Raw genomic sequence first — 20265 nt, 5'->3', positions numbered from 1 at the left:
CGTAGGGACATGGGGCGGACTGTGGAGTTGTCCTTATTGGGGCAGTCATTCTTCCAGTGGCCCTCCTACTTGCAATAGGCGCACTGATTGTGGGAGAGGGAAGAACGGGGAGGGCGTTGGGACTGCCTTCTGTCATTGGGAGGACCTTGTGACCTTGATCTGGACTGCTGTTGATGGGGCTGAGGGTAGGCCTGCTGAAATAACACCTTCGTTTTCAACTCCTTTGTTTTTTTCTCATTCTTTTCTTGTTCTTCTACTTCCCTGTTCTCATAATATTGTGCCATTGTCAGTATTCCAGTGGCAGTAGAGACTGGCCACGTACTTTCACACAATTTCGATTTTCCCTTTATGTCTGGTAGTAAATTGTCCACAAATTTGTCAACAAAGAGTCTTATCCCCCCTTCAGTAGTCATGACTTGGCCGCTGTAATCAGAAAAGACACCCTCAAACCTTGTATAAAAGTTTGAAACACCCTCGTCCTTTTTCTGTTTACAGGCGGCCAATTTATCCCAATTTATCCTGTGTGGTGCAAGTATGGTCTTCATTAAATCCAAAATACGCAGTGGGAGAGCCAATATAAGTGGGTCTGGTTTCGCTGCCCCAACCCTCTCTTTCTGCTGCTTGCAATTGGTCCCATGTGCCCCCTAGTTCAGCATGGTCGTGCCTCCATATTTTTGACCATACTTCCTGCGGGACTACTGCTGCCATTAACATGTCAATATCGGACAACGTCATAGTACAGGATTCAAGAATTTGTTGCAGTTCTTTATAATATCCTGCAGGATTCCTTCAGGGGTCAGGTAAGGTGGCTTTTAGGGTATATGTTTCAGATCTTTTCCATGGGGTGTGTACCCACATTTGTTGAAAATGCCCTGCGGTAATAACTTGGCCTGCGTTATCCATCACCGGCTCTCGCCAAACCGGCGGAACCTCTCTCATGGGAAACATGGATGCCCTTATAGAAGGTCTACATGTCCACAGGCGGTCCCTATATACGAGAAGAGTAACAACTTAACCATGTAGACCAGAACCAAACGGCAGTCCAGTAGAGGCGCGTTTTCGGAGGTCCACCAGTCCCGCGGGAGCTGAGGAACCATCATCCTCATATTCTTGTATTATAATGTTGCACATAAGGGTAGCTGCATGTAACTGAACTAAACTATCCCATTGTTTCATAGTGTGGACAATGTCCCTGACGCCATAGTCATTCCAATTAGTCATCCACCTCCGTGTCATTTCTTCAATGACATCTTCTTCTTGTGAATTAGAGAACAAGTGTCCGCGGAGGGTGCGCTTTTGCAGGGTCATGGGGCGGGGGTATGTGTGGTGTCTAAACAGGAGTCAGTGGTGGGCCAAACAGGGGCCAGTCGAGGGGTGGGTACAGTCGGGCGGGGTGTATCCTCTATAGGTCTGGTGACAGGAGGGGTGGTGGGGGGTGGCGGAGCACTCGCCTGAGATCCAACCGGGGGTGGCACAATAGGGTCACCTGGTGCAGGTTGAGGATGTAGTGTAGGATATATTGGTGGAGTATTTAACGGGGGTTTATCTAACATATCGTTTAATAGGGGGTCTTCCTCTTGTGGCTTATCCACTACTGTCCTGGAAGGGTAACACTTATCAATTTGTAAGTGAAGCCTTCAGTCATGTTCTAAAATTTTCTGTTGATGTTCAGCTACGTCAGAGTCATATACCTTTTCAGTCACCGTCCTGGTCTTATGTCTCTGTAATTCTTTCTCTGCCTTCCTACGTCTTTGGTCTGCTTCTTTCTGCTAAGTCCGTAGTGAATCAAACATCCCTGGTCTACTTTTTGTCATAAACAAACGTTCCTGTAAATAGTCTAATTTATCTTTATCAAATGTCCCGTGAATAGGCCACTGTAAATCAGAACTACCTTTGGTTCTTTTTCTCCATATATCAGACCAGATAATCGGACCTATGCCATATTTAACATATATATCATGATTCGGAATCCCAGCCGGAGGAGCGGGGCATGTTTCCTCCAGGCGGGAGTCCGTACTGCAAAGACAACAACACAATTTCTTAAAACAACTGAACGCTGGCATTCTTCCAGTATTTTTTAAAAAAAAATTCTTACACCAGTGGTTTGAATACACCAAATGAGTGGCAAATGTGCCCTTTGCTTCCTATATACTTAAATGACAACTGAGGTCAGTCTTGCCACTGACGTCAATCTTTGCAAAGCGCGATAGAAACCGTACAATACTCACAGACCTTTTTTTTACACAGGAATCTTTCAACTCCCGTCCTTACCTGACACTTCTGTTATAGTCCGACAGTTGGGGACTCCAGTAGTTCACGGAAAACAAAGACCCGAATTCAGACAGCGCCAGGAGAAGTCGAGCCGGCTGGAAGACAAACAGTGGAGATCCGCAGGTCCACGACAGAGAACGAAGCTCAGAATCTGGTGTAGGGAGCCTCTCTTGGAAGTCCAATCGTGAGTCCTCCGTCACCTAGTCGGTCTCCTGGATGCCTGACTCGGGTCCCTGTTCGGACGCCAACTGATGAACCAGGAAAGACAGAATCCCCACCCGGGGTCTCCTTCCCAGCGGTGGAGGGACACTCTAGTCCTCAGGGTCCGTTTAGCAGAGAGTACACAAATCAAGCGGAGTCACCAACTGGAGGAATAAAGAGAAGTTTATTACATGGATTATAGCTTGAGCTAATACAGAGTCCCAGAACAGTCAAGTGACTATCCTACGGAGGCTGCCCCTTCACTCTGGGGCACCCAACCTTATATACACACAAAACTGCTTAGTCAGAGGACAACTCCACCCCTAGCGTATTCAAGGTCCTCTGCGGCCTTCAGAATATTTCAGGGATACACGTGTGGTGGGAGAAGGTACAGATACAGCTGGCAGGAGGTGGTAACGACCTGTATGAACCTGTTCTGGCAGTTACTGATTAAGCACAAATATTCTCAGAACTACGGTTAGAAAAAGTAAATTACAGCGATAAGCAGATTGCAGCCCAAGGCTGCGAGCACAAGGTCAATCATCAAAGTTCAGGAGGTTTGTCAAGCACATGGCAACATAATAAAGATAAACAGATGTCTAGCAGCTATGGTGTATGATTACGTTTATGTACATTTTCTCACATCAAGGGATCAGACACCAGAGCTTGACTCAGAGCAGTATTTTTGGCACGCAGTTGTTGTAATTCCTGTGCCTGTTGCTGTATAGTATGAAGCATAGACTGTGCAGTTTCCATGTTATCTTCAGGTGGTCCTTCCATGGTTCCAGAGCAGACCCAGAAATGTTTGTTGTTGCAATCTGTCACGATCTGAACGCTTCTTACCACTGTAATCTGCCAGTCTCTGGGCACCACCAGGTTTCTTGCTTGTTGTGGATTGACCAAAGTAGTGGCGAACCTTTCCAGTAGCCACAGTGCTGCTGATAATAGTACACCAAGCAGGCCGTAACCTCTAGAAAGAGTCCCAGAGGGAAAAAAAACAACTTGGTAAAAACCTCAGATCAAGGAACTCCTGAAAAGATATAGAAAAGAAAAAAAATGAAGCAAAAAATGTCTGGAACAATAACTGCAGACAGGGAAAAGCAGGTGAAGTCCAAAACTACAGGACACAGGAGCAAGGAGCACAACCAGAACGGAAGTGTTTGCAACGCAAGGAACAGAAGACCAACTGTGCTTATATACTGACAAACAGGAAGTGACATGCAGAAAGTAATGAAAACACCATCTTCGATTGGGAAAAACCACATTAAAGTACACAGAAAAATAGTAGGGAGCAAGGCATGCAGGGAAGGAAACAGAGACTCCTGGGAAAAAGAAAACATGGCCAACAAGAAACAAAAAAGAAAAAGAGAAAAAAGAAGAAAAGAAGAAAAACAGTAAGAAACAGGTAAGTAAAACTCAGGGGGTAAATGGTGGGCACAGCGTGAAACAGAGCTCAAAGGGAAAGTTTCAGGTCGCGCTGCGGCCCAAAAAACAGGTCGCGACCAGAAAAGCGGCCCGCAGCAGGAACGGCCGCCCGAAATGCAGACCGCTGATATGACTGCAGTCTGCAAGTGGGACGTCGCCAGTTTTTGTGGCGTCACATAAACTGCACTTCAGGCTTCAGTGGCAGACCTGAGAAATCTTTTAAAGTGCTACTTGGGTGGGTGGCACAATGAATGCTGCAGTCCCACTTGTAGCATTTCACTTATAGGTCCAAGGTACATGGATTACCATTTACTAGGGACTTACAAATAAATTAAAAGTGTCATTTAGGAGTAAGCCAATTTTACAATACTTTAGGGAGCGAGCACAAGCACTTTAGCACCGATTAGCAGTAGTAAAGTGCACTGTGTCCTAAAGCAAGCAAAGACAAATTCAACAAACCTGGAGGAATGAAGGCAAGGCATTTTGAGGGACTACCACCTAAGGATGTCAGGTCTAACAATAACCATCATGCAAAAGTTCTGCAAATCATATCCTTCTTAATTATATCAATTTATATTGTCTTCCTCAATTTATATTGTTTTTCCTTTAGGAATTTTAATATTTTTCAGTATATCGTTGTGATATTGCAGCAAAGAGATGTGTCCATGCATCGTTAGCAGGACAAATAATTACTCCAATTCACTTTTCGCTCATTTTCCTATGGCCACGGTTATGCTCAGGGGAGTGGTTGCTGATGGATGCAGGGACATGCAAGTCAAATCCACTTTCACTTGTTTGCAGAAATATTGCGGCAGCATGTTTACATGGGTGGTTGGGCATGTATTTCACATTATTGCTCATCCCATACCAAGAAAGTATCTGTAACTAAGTTCCCCATTTACCTGTTGGTATACGCCACATTGCTACTATGTCTCTCAAGAAGTGCTTTGCATCAGATATTGTTTTTATATTGAATGCCTGCAAGTCATTGTGATTGACAGCCATAGGCTTGTGCTGTACATTTGGCTTCTGCCTAATCTACAGTTGTGATAGTGAGTTAGTCTTAATGGAGCCAAAGAACTTTGGGCACTGAATGTCCTTCAATGAAAAACTGACAAAACACCTAGGTCTCTGCGTTGTACCCCCATTAACAGATTACATCCTGTCATGCTCAGCAAAATTGGAACGGAGACTATGTGAACCGGTGGTGACATATAGGAAGGTATCCATTAACACAACTCGATCCAAATTCGTGGCACTTCTTAGCATTCGGTTGCAGCCTTTATTGTTCTCTGCTCCTTGTGAGGATTCCATGGTCCCATAGTTTCAGGTGCTTTTAGCTCTGAAGAAGATTGATCCCGGTGCCAGCTGTGAGAGGAAAGACAGGAAGACCAGCAGCCAGGAGGGGGCCCGAAGTGTGTGCGTGTGTGCGTGTGTGTCGTAACTGTGCACGTATCTCTGTTGACTGTGTTTAAGTTACTGCTTATGTTGCTTTGCAAGCAGCTGTTTCGAGTCAGCAGTGACTTTTCAGAATAAGAGAAATATGTTTTTCGGAGACTTTCGGCTCATTCATCGAAAATAAAAGCAGATATTTTAGTCACATTTAGGCAATTCCCAAACTGTTTTAACGAGCACTCATCCTGATTGGAGGCACTGACGTCTGATGCTTGAATATATTATGTTTCTTACACTCAAAGTTTTTTCACCACCACCGTCTATTGGATTCATTTTTACCTCACTCTTCAGTTTTGCTTGTAAAATGTATGGATTTAGGTCAATTTCTATAGAATAAGTGAAAGCAGCACGATTGACATAACTGTGTGGAGCGAACACCCAAACACCCAAATCTCTCATCGGTTTGAATGGTGAGTGTGTCACGTTAAGCAAATACTTCTACTCTTATTGAAGAACATACAATCATGGTCATAATAGCTGTTTCTGAGACAAATAGCTGGATAGTCGATTACTTTTTTATATGGTTTCAAAAACGCATGTTACTGTTCTATCGATTATATTTTTCTGCATAGATGTTAAAGAAGGAAGATTGGCCGAAAATATCTAACATGGTGGTAAGCAAGGCACCATCCGGCTGTTTGGAAAGATTTCCACGTTCGCTCCACAGACACATGTCGTGAATGGCTGACTAAATAAGGACGTTTTTTCTTGTCCGAGCTACTTCGCATGGCCATAATTCTATTTTTTCCATAAGCTTGTAGTTCTCTAAAACAAGTGGACTTCACTTCTACACTGTGGCATGTCCTTCTTCTGCCGCTTGTTTATCCTCATAGTTTCGTTAATATTTACATGGAAAAGGTCCATTTCAATATGGAAATTGCAGACCTGCTGCAACCAACTGACTAAATAGACAATATAGCAACCAAATAGTCCCCTTGGGGACTAGGTATGTGTAAGTAAATTGGAAAGGAATACGCATTAGGAACTATTTTTTTGAACGAATGTATCTAGATAAACTATAGATCTCAGTTGCATCCACTCTCACATCAAATTAATTAATTAAAAGAAAATTGCGCGTACATAAAGCCATTCTCTGTGTTGGGGGGAGGCAATACATAAAAATGTACCTACATACAGATGGTCATTTAATCACTGTTCATGAAATCGTAGAAGTGGTGAAATACACATGTTGTGGACCGCTTGTTGTCTATCAGGGAAGGCAGATGGGTCAAACAAATCTATACCTATATGAAAGGGCCGAATTTGTCAGTCAGATGGAATTCTTTGATGACTTTGGGGGTCATTACAACATTGGCGGTAAAAGCCGCTTACCGCTGTGCAGAAGACCGCCAACACACCGCCGCGGCCGCGGAATTCCACCACAGCTATTATGACCCACATCTCGGAATCTGACAAAATTGAGACACCCACACAAGTCCGCCACACCAAAGGTCAGTGATAAACTGGCGAAAACAAAACCGACACCGTCACCCCAACAGAAATACGCCCACACTATCACAACACACGAATCTACGCGGCGGTCTTTCAACCACGGTATTCCATTGGCGGTACACACTGCTGCACTCAAAATACACACACTGCTACAAAACACCGCCACATTGGACAATTCGAAATACACACACCTGATACACATACACACACCACTCCCACACACCCATTGCAATATAAAACACACACCCACATCACCCACAAACCCCTATGACCACTATTACAGAGAGAAGGCCAGAGAGAGAAACCACCATCCACAAACTAGCAGCCATAGGCACACAACACCATCACCCACACAACTTCCACGCACAAAACACCACACACCACTACATATCACCACACTTATCACCACACCACCCCATGGCACGGCAAAGACACCCCAGGTTTTCGGAGGAGGAACTCAGGGTCATGGTGGAGGAAATCATCCGGGTAGAGCCACAGCTATTTGGAGCACAGGTGCAGCACACCTCAATTGCAAGGAAGATGGAGCTATGGCGAAGAATAGTGGACAGGGTCAACGCAGTGGGACAGCACCCAAGAAATCGGGAGGACATCAGGAATAGGTGGAACGACCTACGGGGGGAACGTGCGTTCCGTGGTCTCAAGACACCACCAGGCGGTTCAGCGGACTGGCAGCAGACCCTCACCTCCTCACCCACAACTAACAACATGGGAGGAGCAGGTCTTGGCGATTCTGCATCCTGAGGGCCTCGCAGGAGTCAGTGGAGGAATGGACTCCGGTAAGTCAAACCTTTAACAACCATATTCCCCACCCTAACTGCATGATATCACATACACCAACCCTCGCCCCCACCCCTATCACTCCAACTCCTCACAAATGTACCAATATCACAAACCACACATCCCAACACCAAGCCCTGCATGCAACAACAACGCATGGACACCCATCACTAAAGCATGCCCACTGCACATACCCATACACCTCCCTAAACCATCATCACACATGCCCCTACACAGGAATGCCAGCACTGGGGTACACGGTCACCCACCCATTGCACACCATGACACACACAGATGCAATAATCATGCTTTTCCACCCCTGCAGGACCACTACCCAACGTCACCAGACAGGAGGGTCCAGACATCTCCAATCCACCCACAAAAGAGGCCCACAGTGATGACAGCACCTCTGTCCACCTAGATCTAGATGACCAGCCCGGACCATCGTGGGCCTCGGGACAGTCGGTTCCCCTCACACAGGTACAGGCCATCACAGACCTTCCCCCCTCTGGTAACACCAGCACAGCACCCACCCAGCGGGCCCATACCTCTGTCCCCAGGACACGTCAATCAGCTGTGTGTTCACCACTACTGGGAACCCAGGATAACCCACAACAGGGACCTGGGGGCAGTGGTAGTGGGCACACTGTCCAGGGGACGGAGGCCCAGGAACACGGGGGAACTGGGAGGGCTGCTGTGCGACAGGGGGCGGACACGCCAAGGGAACCCACTCTCCATGAGGCCCTCTCCTCCATCATGGGAGCATACCACCACTCCCAGGAGACGATGGCAACGGTCCCTGCCAAGTTTCAGGAGACCCAGCGCATGCAGGAGGAACAGTATTTGGGGTTCAGGGAGAAACTCAGAACCATCAGCTCCGCCCTGGGCACCATCATAGGGGTGCTGAAGGAAATACTCAACACCAGGAGGGACACTGTGGCACTACAAGGGGCCCCTGACACTAGCATGGATGATGAACTGCCCACCACCTCTGCTGGCGCTAGTGGACAGGAGGCACCGCCACAGGACCACCACACCAGCACCCCACCCCCTGCAGACGGAGAACCACCCCGCAAACGGTCCCTGAGATCCAGGAACAAGACAGAGCACTATGCCAAGACCCCCGCCAAGAAATGAGACCACCCTGATTGTCAAGCCACTGTCCCACTTTGTCACCCTGTCCATATTGAAACTGCCCCAGCTCCACTTCCTATGCCCATATGGGCAATGTACCTGTGAGACAAATAGACTGGACTCTGCCATGGACACTCCTCCGCCTTCACCCCTCACCATTTGACTTCCCCCTCCAATATTATGTATGTAAATAAACACACCTAAAGCACCAAAAGATCTGGAGTCTGTCTGTGATTTCGAAATAGTGTATTTGCAATTACAGTGACAAAATTTTCAGGAAATATTAATGTCAACATACCTATGTCACACAGCTCTAGTCCATGAGGAATCTAAGCAGATGACACATGTTGGGACCCACACCTGTGAAACCGTGATGGAAGTGACAACTCAGTGACCATACACTGGGTGAAATCGACAGACAGGATAGAGGTAAAAGTGTAAAAGTACTTGTAGTAGGCAGGAATGTATCCTCACATGTGTTTCACTGGAAATATTGCTGGATGACTGAGTCCCTGTTGTCAATGTCTTCTTCCTCTGCTTCCTCCTCATCACTGTCCACAGGCTCCACAGCTGCCACAACACCGCCATCTGGACCATCCTCCTGCAGAAAAGGCACCTGTCATCGCAAAGCCAAGTTATGAAGCATACAGCAGGCCACGATGATCTGGCACACCTTCTTTGGTGAGCAGAATAGGGAACCACCTGTCATATGGAGGCACCTGAACCTGGTCTTCAGGAGGCCGAAGGTGCGTTCGATCACCCTCCTAGTCCGCCCATGGGCCTCATTGTAGCGTTCCTCTGCCCTGGTCCTGGGATTCCTCAATGGGGTCAGTAGCCATGACAGGCTGGCGTACCCAGAGTCACCTAATAGCCACACACGGTGCCTCTAGAGTTGACCCATCACATAAAGGATGCTGCTATTCCGCATGATGTAGGCTTCATGCACTGAGCCAGGGAACATGGCATTCACATGGGAGATGTACTGGTCGGCCAAACATACCATCTGTACATTCATGGAATGATAACTCTTCTGGTTCCTGTACACCTGTTCACTCCTGTGGGGGGGGACCAAAGCCACATGGGTCCCATCAATGGCACCTATGATGTTGGGGATATGTCCAAGGGCATAGAAGTCACCTTTCACTGTAGGCAAGTCCTCCACCTGAGGGAATACGATGTAGCTCCGCATGTGTTTCAGCAGGGCAGACAACACTCTGGACAATACGTTGGAAAACATAGGCTGGGACATCCCTGATGCCATGGCCACAGTTGTTTGAAAAGACCCACTTGCAAGGAGATGGAGCACTGATAGCACCTGCACTTGAAGGGGGATTCCTGTGGGATGGCGGATTGCTGACATCAGGTCTGGCTCCAACTGGGTACACAGTTCCTGGATTGTGGCATGGTCAAACCTGTAGGTGAGTATCAAATTTCTTTCCTCCATTGTCGACACGTCCACCAGCGGTCGGTACACCGGAGGATTCCGCCATCTCCTCACATGTCCCAGCAGACAGTTCCTATGAAGGACAACAGCGAGCACAGAGTCAAACAAGTCAGAGGTATGTGCTCGCAGTCTACACAGAACACGATTCATACACAAAATCTGGCCTCTATGTGTGTTGAGAGTAGGCCTAGGTGTGTGTGACGTAGTTGGTAACTAGGCCATGTGGGCCCCTGAAATGGCGGCTGCCTGACCTCTAAAGTGGGACAATGGGATGTGAGGTAACTGTGCTGGCGTTGTACACCGTCGCGGTAGGCGGTCGAAGACCGCGGCACAATGCTGCATTGGTTCACATTGGACCCTATGGGTCCCAGGAGCCAATGACGATGTATGCCGGCGGTGATGGTATGCACCGCTGCGGACGTGACCGCCATTTTCTATCTGTTGAATTACTCGATACCTGATCTTCGACAGGAGACGACCTACACTGCAAGTGCTGCTGTGACCTCGGTCTGGAATAGACAATGGCTCGTGCGTCTGGGGAAAGGGCCCCTGCCTTCACATCGGAGGAGTTGGAGAAGCTCGTCGATGGGGTCCTCCCCCATACACGCTACTCTAAGGTCCTCCAGACCAACAGGTAAGTACACTTGGAGCATGTTGAATGGGCTATGCCTGTGTGGAGAGGGCTGGTTGCAAGAAGGAAGGGGGCTTAGTTCTGAGTGCATAAAAGACGGTGGGTGCATGTGCCACATGGCAAGGGTAGGGATGGGGGTCACTTACTTTGACGGCGCAGTTGGTAATGACTTCTCTTCTTCCCCTTTACATTTCATATAGGTCAGCGCCCACCAGAAGAAGGATATTTGGCGTGCCATCACCAAGGACGTCCTGACCCTGGGGGTCCACCACAGGCGGAGCACCCACTGCCAGAAGAGATGGGAGGACATTCGCCGCTGGAGCAAGAAGACGGCGGAGGCTAAGCTGGGGATGGCCTCCCAACGTGGGAGGGGTGCCCGTCGAACCATGACCCCCCTGATGTTCCGGATCCTGGCGGTGGCCTACCCGGAGTTGGATGGGCACTTGAGGGCATCACAGCATACTCAAGGGGGTGAGTACACTCTCATTCAGCTGACTTTGCACGCTGTGGAGGGGTCTGGGTGGGGGAGGAGGGCTGTGGGTTTCCCTATGCCAGGGCGAGTTCCGTAGGCTAGGCCCCTTCATAAGGCATGGCCCTGTGGCCCCCCACCCCACCTCTGTAGAGTGCCAAGTTCAGCTATTCATGCACCTGTGTCATCTATGTGTGCAGATGTCGTCCATAGCCTTGTAGGCCATTTCCCAGGAATTGCACTGTAGAGCCCAACAGCGCGACGTAGTGCAGGGGGCTGCTGTGTCTATCTTGTCCGCCAACGGTAGCGGCAAGCCATGCACTCAACCTGTCTTTCTTCTATTCTCCCCCCCTTTTTTTGCAGTCTCCCTGTTCTTGTGTGCATTAGCATCATAAGGCGTAGGAGCAGTGGCACCGGAGCATGAGGGAGCTGCATTCCACATGGCCATGGAGGGCCTCACTACGGACTCTGAATACACCAGTGGGACAGAGGGAGCGGGGAGCACCACAGCGGTGACAGGAGCTGAAACCAGCGACACGGACACGTCCTCGATGGGAGCTCCCTTGTGGTGGCGGCAACATCTGTGCCCCCCACTTCTACAGGTACAGCTGCCACCCCCCTACCAGCACCGCCCTCCCAGCTGCCCCTTAGCCTTCGCCCCGTGCCCGCTCACCCAGGAGGGTGGGCATCACCTTCGCCCCAGGCACCTCAGCCCCTGCCACTGTCACCTCTGTTGCCCTCAGTGAGGAGGCCATTGACCTCCTCAGGTCACTCACAGTTGGGCAGTCTACCATTTTGAATGCCATCCAGGGTGTAGAAAGGGAGTTGCAACAAACTAATGCATTCCTGGAGGGCATTCATTCTGGTCAGACTGCCCTTCATCGAACCTTTCAAACTCTGGCCTCAGCACTGATGGCAGCCATTGTCCCTGTGTCTAGCCTCCCCCCTCCAACTTCCTCCACCCAGACCCAATCCCCTGTACCTCTGCCTATCCCAAGCACACCATCAGACCAGCCTGCACACACCTCACCACACAAGGGAAGCTCAGGCAAACATAAGCACCACACATCCCACAGGCACTCACACAAGCATCACACACATACAGACACAACAACATCCACTGCCTCCACTGTGTCCCCCTCCTCCTCATCTCCCTCCTCCCTCCCAGTCTCGTCTACACTCACACCTGCATGCACTACCACTACAGCCACTACGTCCCGCACCAGCACACCCACCACCACACCCTGCTAATGTGCACTCACCACCGCCACTACCATTCAAACGTCCCGTGTGTCCTCTCCCAGTGTGTCTGTGATGCCCCCTCCGAAGATGCACAAACGCAGGCACACACCCACCCAACATACATCCACCTCACGACAGCCTCCAGTGCATGCACCTGCACCCAAAGCCACAAAACCTACACCTCCTACAACCACCACCTCTTTCTCCACTCCCAAACCCCCTCCAGCTACCCGTCCCAGTGTCTCCAAACAACTTTTCCTGTCCACCCTTAACCTATTTCCCACCCCCCCCCCATCCAATGGGTCCTGTACTAGCACCTCAGCCACAAAAATCTCTGGTACCAGTGGTGCCTGTTGTCACAGGTATGTGGAGTGCACCGGCCACCAGGCCAGCCAGTGTGTCACGGAGCCACAGCACAGCCAGTCCCCCCCCGAAGCACCAGAAGTTGGCCAGTGCCCGGCGGGAGAGGGGGAAGACTCCAGCCACCCAAGCCGCTCACAGAGGTCCCGGGGGGAGTGTGGACTCAGCTGTGACTCCTCCCAAGGTGGGGAAGGGGCAGAAGAAACCTGCAAAGTCTGGGAGGAGCAGCACGGCGGAGAAGACGGCCATCATCATCGCTGCCCAGGAGGCCACCGCCAGCCCCATCGTCGCTGCCCAGGAGGGCCCCGCCAGCCCCATCATCGCTGCCCAGGAGGCCACCGCCAGCCCCATTGTCACTGCCCAGGAGGGCTCCGCCAGCCCCATCGTCGCTGCCCAGGAGGCCACCGCCAGTCCCATCGTCGCTGCCCAGGAGGGCACCGCCAGCCCCATCGTCGCTGTCCAGGAGGACCCCGCCAGCCACAGCCCAGCTACCCAGGAGGGCCCCATCAGCCACAGTCCAGCTGCCCAGGAGGGCCCCACCAGCCACAGCCCAGCTGCCCAGGAGGGCCCCGCCAGCCACAGCCCAGTTGCCCAGGAGGGCCCCGCCAGCCACAGCCCATCTGACCAATGAAGGAACGCCAGCCACAGCCCAGCTGGGCAATGAAGGACCGGCAAGTCAAGCACCGCTGAACAGGGCAAAGACCGCTGAACAGGACAAGGACTGCCAACTCAAGCACCGCTGAGCAGGACAAAGACCGCCAAGTCAAGCACCGCTGAACAGGGCAAGCACAGCTGAACAGGGCAAGGACCGATAAGTCAAGCACTGCTGAACAGGGAACGGACCGCCAAGTCAAGTACCTCTGAACAGGGCAAGCACCGCTGAACAGGGCAAAGACCGCCAAGTCAAGCACCGCTGAACAGGGCAAGCACCGCTGAACAGGGCAAAGACCGCCAAGTCAAGCACCGCTGAACAGGGCAAGCACCGCTGAACAGGGCAAGGACCGCCAAGTCGAACACCGCTGAACAGGGCAAGGACCGCCAAGGCAAGCACCGCTGAACAGGGCAAGGACTGCCAAGTCAAGCACCACTGAACAGGGCAAGCACCGCTGAACAGGGCAAGGACCGCCAAGTCAAGCACCGCTGAACAGGGCAAGGACCGCCAACTCAAGCACCGCTAGCCCATGAGCGGCAGGGGCAGTGACGCAACTGGGACCGTCACAGGGTGAGTGATGCACTCTGGGCACCAGACCCCCTCCAGAACCAGTGGAGACATGCATCCACTACCTCTGTCCTGCACAGGATAAAACACTCTGGGCACCAGTCCCCCTCCAGAACCAGTGGAGACATGCATCCACTACCTCTGTCCTGCACAGGATGAAGCACTCTGGGCACCAGTCCCCCTCCAGAACCAGTGGAGACCTGCATCCACTACCTCTGTCCTGCACATGATGAAGCACTCTGGGCACCAGTACCCCTCCAGAACCAGTGGAGACATGCATCCACTACCTCTGTCCTGCACAGGATGAAACACTCTGGACACCAGTCCCCCTCCAGAACCAGTAGAGACATGCATTCACTACCTCTGTCCTCCACAGGATGAAGCACTGTGGGCACCAGTCCCCCTCCAGAACCAATTGAGACATGCATCCACTACCTCTGCCCTGCACAGGATGAAACACTCTGGGCACCAGTCCCCCTCCAGAATCAGTGGATACATGCAACCACTACCTCTGTCCTGCACAGGATGAAGCACTGTGGGCACCAGTCCCCCTCCAGAACCATTGGAGACATGCCTCCACTACCTCTGTCCTGCACAGGTTGAAACACTCTGGGCACCAAGCCCCCTCCAGAACCAGTGGAGACATGCATCCACTACCTCTGTCCTGCACAGGATGAAACACTCTGGGCACCAGTCCCCCTCCAGAACCAGTGGAGACATGCATCCATTACCTCTGTCCTTGGCAGGATGAAGCACTCTGGGCACCAAGCCCCCTCCAGAACCAGTGGAGACATGCATCCGCTTGAGAGACTGTGGCTTTGCACTCCCCAGGATGGAACAGTGGGCAACCCACCCACTGTAGAGACTTAAGAGACTGTGGTTTTGCACTCCCCAGGATGGTACAGTGGGCAATCCACCCACTGTAGCAACTTGAGAGACTGTGGCGTTGCACTCCCCAGGATGCAGCAGTGGGCAAACCCCCCACTGTAGGGTCTTCAGAGACTGTGGCTTTGCACTTCCCAGGATGCAGCAGTGGGCAAACCACCCACTGTAGGGACTTCAGAGACTGTGGCTTTGCACTCCCCAGGATGGTACAGTGGGCAAACCACCTACTGTAGAGACTTGTGAGACTGTGGCTTTGCACTCCCCAGGGTGGTACAGTGGGCAAACCACCTACTGTAGAGACTTGTGAGACTGTGGCTTTTCACTCCACAGGATCGTACAGTGGGCAAACCACCCACTGTAGAGACTTGTGAGACTGTGGCTTTGCACTCCCCCGGATGGTACAGTGGGCAATCCACCCACTGTAGAGACTTGTGAGACTGTGGCTTTGCACTCCCCAGGATGGTACAGTGGGCAAACCACCCACTGTAGAGACTTTTGAGACTGTGGCTTTGCACTTCCCAGGATGGTACAATGGGCAATCCGCCCACTGTAGGGACTTCAGAGACTGTGGCTTTGCACTCCCCAGGATACATCAATGGGCATGGAGCCCCCTCGTGGATCTGGCATTGTGCACTCATCCGGCTGAGGTGCCCCCCCTTCCCTTCCCCCTGAGGTGCCTGTTGTATTTCTATCTGATGCCCCAGCAGTGTTCTCTCCGTCATGTTCGGGTATCTTGTGTGGGCCTCGCCCATGCATTTTGGGCCCAGTGGTCCACGAACTATGAATGGTGCAATACCTGGACTACTAATTGTGGTGTATATTTTGTTAATAGTGTATATATATATATATTTTTTATTTTTCTTACTGAATTTTGATATATTACATTGGTTACACTCATTTCCTTTTGCCTTTGCATTCTTCCGGGGGGGTTGGGGGTGTTACTGTAATGTATAGATATGCATTGGTGTGTGTGTTGTAATGGGTGAGGGTGGGGGTGGGGGTTGGGGTGTTGGTTGTGAGTGTCCCTGTTTTTTGCCTCCCCTATCCCCTATGCTGTAGGTGCAGTACTCACCGTGGTCTTCGCCGCCGGCATTGGTGCTCCTGGTACAGGAGCAGGAAGACTAGCGCAGAAAGAATATGGAGTTCCCGCTCCATGGTGTCCTACTTGCTCATGGAGTGTGTAGAGGTGAGTGTTTTTCCTTCAAAATGCCTGTTTCCGCCGTATTTTTATCCATGCTGAATCCGCCCCGGAAAAGGTGGCGGATTGGCCTATCATAATAGTGTGGGCGGTACATTGTCCTCCGCCTGTCTGTTGGCGGTGACCGCCGAGCTGTTTGTTTGTACCGCTGTGGCGGTCGGAGTGTGAAAGTGTCTGTCTTTGTTGGCGGTTTCCGCCACGGTCGTAATTCCAACATTTTTACCACCGGCCTGTTGGTGGTCTTACCGCCGCTTTAACACCGTCCGCCAGAGTTGTAATGACCCCCTTTGTAGCTGTTCGCTGTTCTTTACACAGACTGACACTTCTTTTATATTACTTAATTTGATGTACATCTCTCCAACCTCCGAAGATAAAACAACACAATAGAATTACATTTTTAATTTTAGCTACAAGATTAACATATTGGACGTATCTACCGTTTAAGTTTCCCCATTCACTTAATTGATAGATATTCCTTTCCCTTTATTAGGTTATTTGAAAGATAGTTGTCTACATTTTTCATATACTCTCTTGTATGGCTTTGGCTATATTTTGTTTTCTAAAGTGTATGAGCGAGCATCAATAGTTGGGTGTTTTACGCATTTATTTTGATGTTGGATATCCTCAGTCCATTATATGTCTACTACCAGTAATGTATTGTCAACAAGGTTATAGCAATTGTTCTATATATGACAAGCACAATAATGTATGAGTCATTTTACATACCTAGGCATCACCTCTGTCTCTCTTCAGCAAGTCGTTTTACAATAACTCTAGTCATAATCAGAGTTACCCTGATTTCTCTTGTAGTTTTAGTTTTTCCTCTGGTCTTTATAAACTACAGATATATTATTCTTGACTTTTTCCCCTTGATCATCTTGTAATTCAGCACCTTTAGGGTAGGGGATTTTGATTGCAAGCCCACACCTAGATGGTGACTGTATTCACCAGTAGTATATAAACAACACATACATGGAAGAGGTAACCAGCTGGCTACCATGTTGGTGTTTTTTTTTTTTTTTTTTTTAATTCACTGCTCCTTTAATTTGTCCTTTGGTAAGTTATCTACTATATCATTGCTGCAAACTCAATTGAGAGCCAACATATGTTCTGGAACTTTAATGTAGCCTCTGAACTAGTATTTTCTCGAGATTGCGCTCAGCTCATTTAAAAAAAAAAACAAAGGAACCTCGAGTAAAGTAACTTCAAAGAAACAATCGCGTCTGAGGGATACAAAATACACATAATAATCATAGAGTTACAATGAAATCTATGCACAAATCTAAACAGATGCCTTGGAATAATTTATTCATTTATCAAATCACAAAATAATAATAAAGAAATGCAGTGGGAAACAAAGCATTTAAAAAGCTGACGTCAGACATGTTCAATGTGACATGAAGAGTACACCAATAAAGTCAAATGCATTATACCCACGCTCAGTTCCATGAACTCATTTACAACATTTTGAGTCAGGGTGCTTTTCTCGATGATGTTTCAATCCCACACACAATATCGGGATCATCATAAGGACATGAGAATGTGCCTGGGAGACTTGAATGGTTGTTACATAAGCAACCAAGGCCTGTTGATAAAAGGAAAAAAAAAAAAAAAGAACAGGCATTTGAAATGCTCTGGCGTCTCGCATTTCTCAGAGTTATAGCTATTAGCAGTTGTAAACTCCCAACTGGATTTTTCTTGCCACGTTGAAAGAAAAAAAGTGCACGATCGTGCTGCTACAGTTCACTCGTAATGAAACCTATTGTCAAAAGTGCAATTATCTACGTAATAGGATCAATGTTATGCAAAGCGCTTGACTTCTGTAAAGCGAGATCGCACGGCGAACAAAAGATAAAAAGTAGTCCACAAACCTGACGGGAAACAGCGAGCCTTGTATGTTTTCAGTACTTGGTCACTGCGCTCAAGGAGGGCTAACCACCAGCATGACCTATGCGTGCCTTGGACTAATGAAAGCAAGCAGATTTTCACAGGCAAGCCCATGAACCAATGAAAGACACTGACGTGACGTGGAAGGGGCTTCAAGCCCTTTTCTAACTCCTAAAGCGTCTCGCAAGTGAAACACATGCGCAAGCGCATGCGATGCAGCTCGACCCTAAAAAGGGGAGAGAGGGGAAGGAACAAGGCCAAAATTATTCAAATGGGATATCATCTTAAGACAACATCAAAGGAAACCGGTGACAAGAGTGCAGCTGCAAGTGCACAATGTGGAATGTGCTGTGCCAGAAATGGGCACTACCAATACCATGAATCACAAGCAGTACACAGCAAAAAAGAAACAAGTGCATAAAAACTTATGATAGTTTCAATGGTGTAACTATGAAAAAGTAAATCACGCAGGGTGGCTGCTGGATAGGATGATCATGCAAGGCACACATTTGAAAAGCAAAAAAATAACCAGGGCCGATACACACCAAAGCTACCAGACACGAAGGCTTTAGTAACAAGAACCCAGTAAAACAATTGTCTAAAATAGAATAAATAATGCACCAGCCAGTGTACAAAAATGTAGTACTGCGAGTTACCAGAGGGAAAAAAGTGCTCTTACCCCACGGTGTCCCGCAGCTTTGCAAAACAAATAATAGTATGCTGCAAACCACTGGAGATTTTACACTGTGCCGATGTAGCCGTGTTATGTGCAGTGGTGGCCCATCCTTTAGGGCGGAGGGGCCACAAAACCCCACCTTTTGCCCCTCATGAAGAGTGTCTGTCAGGCTGAACAAAGGTCAGCCTGACAGACACTCTCCATGTTCAGCTCAGGCAGCCAGGAGCAGACATGCGCGATTTGCACACACTCCTGGCTGCCTGAGCTGAACTTTGCTCAGCTGAGGAGGTCACAGTTCCTATGGCCGTGACCTTCTCGGCTTAGCAAAGGTGCCTCGAGGCCCTCTCCTGGGTGACGAGGAAAGCGGCACCAATTGACACTCTCCCTGCATGCTTCAGGTTTAAGCCCTGAAGTGCCCAGGGCGAGTGTCAATCAGTGACACTTCGTCACAGAGTGGGGTGGGGTCAGCAGTCTCACTGACCCCATCCCACTCTGTGACGAGGCTGGGACTGCTGCCTTCCCTCATTGGCTGACCAATGGTCAGCCAATGAGGGAAGGCAGCAGTCCCAATCCTCCTGGGACCTGGAGGCTGAAGGTAAGTGTGTGTGTGTGTGCGTGTGTATGTGTGTGATGTTTTAAATTGAATGTTTGGTGCACGCATGCATGTTTGAGTATTATATGAGTGTTGTTAATGGATGTGCGTGTGTGCGTGTGAAAGAATGAGTGTGTGCGATCTTTTAAAATGAATGTTAGTGCATGCATGCATGTTTGAATGGTATGAGTGTTGTTAATGGATGTGCATGCGTGCCTGTCTGTGTGTGAAAGAATGAGTGTGTGTGTGTGTGTGTGTATCCCGCCCCCCTCCCTCCTAAAGCTGCCGGCCGCCACTGGTTATGTGTCAGGGAGAGGAGAAGGAAGCAGAGTAATTCTGCATCCAGAGGCCATCAGAGTATGGAAAACATTATATAGGATGCGGCAAACCACTGGAGATGTAGGAAACGGAAAGGTGTCATCAAAGCTAATGGAAAAACACACGACTGCAAAGGCAGCAACCCGCAGTGTTACTCACATATGAACCAAGCCGATGTAATCGTGTGATGAATCAGGTCATGGAAAGGGAAGCAGAGTGAAACCGCATCCAGAGGTCAGAAGAGCGAGGGCAACGCTCACCATGGCAATAAATAGAGCAGATGGTCAGATGACAGCGCTCAAGATTTGAGGCAGCCATGTTATCAGGGTTGCAGGGTCCGTCAAAGCAAAAACTATTAAGTTTGGACAAAAGAGTAAGACAATTCCAAAACAGAGTAGCCACTAATCTATTAAATCAACACCAGCAGTATAGTATATGGCAGAAAACATCATATATACAAATGTTCTAATGGATCAATTTGTTAGGGTTTGTACACAGCAAAGAGCATGTCCCCTCTCACTGCACTAGTGGGTTCTGTAATAGCTCCCTTTTAAACTTACTATTCAAAGCCTTTCTTGTTATCTCACCTTCCCCCCCCTAGGCTTCTG

The sequence above is a fragment of the Pleurodeles waltl genome, chromosome 7, assembly GCF_031143425.1.
Source record: "Pleurodeles waltl isolate 20211129_DDA chromosome 7, aPleWal1.hap1.20221129, whole genome shotgun sequence".
NCBI lineage: Eukaryota > Metazoa > Chordata > Amphibia > Caudata > Salamandridae > Pleurodeles > Pleurodeles waltl.
This window is presented reverse-complemented; position numbering follows the sequence as displayed.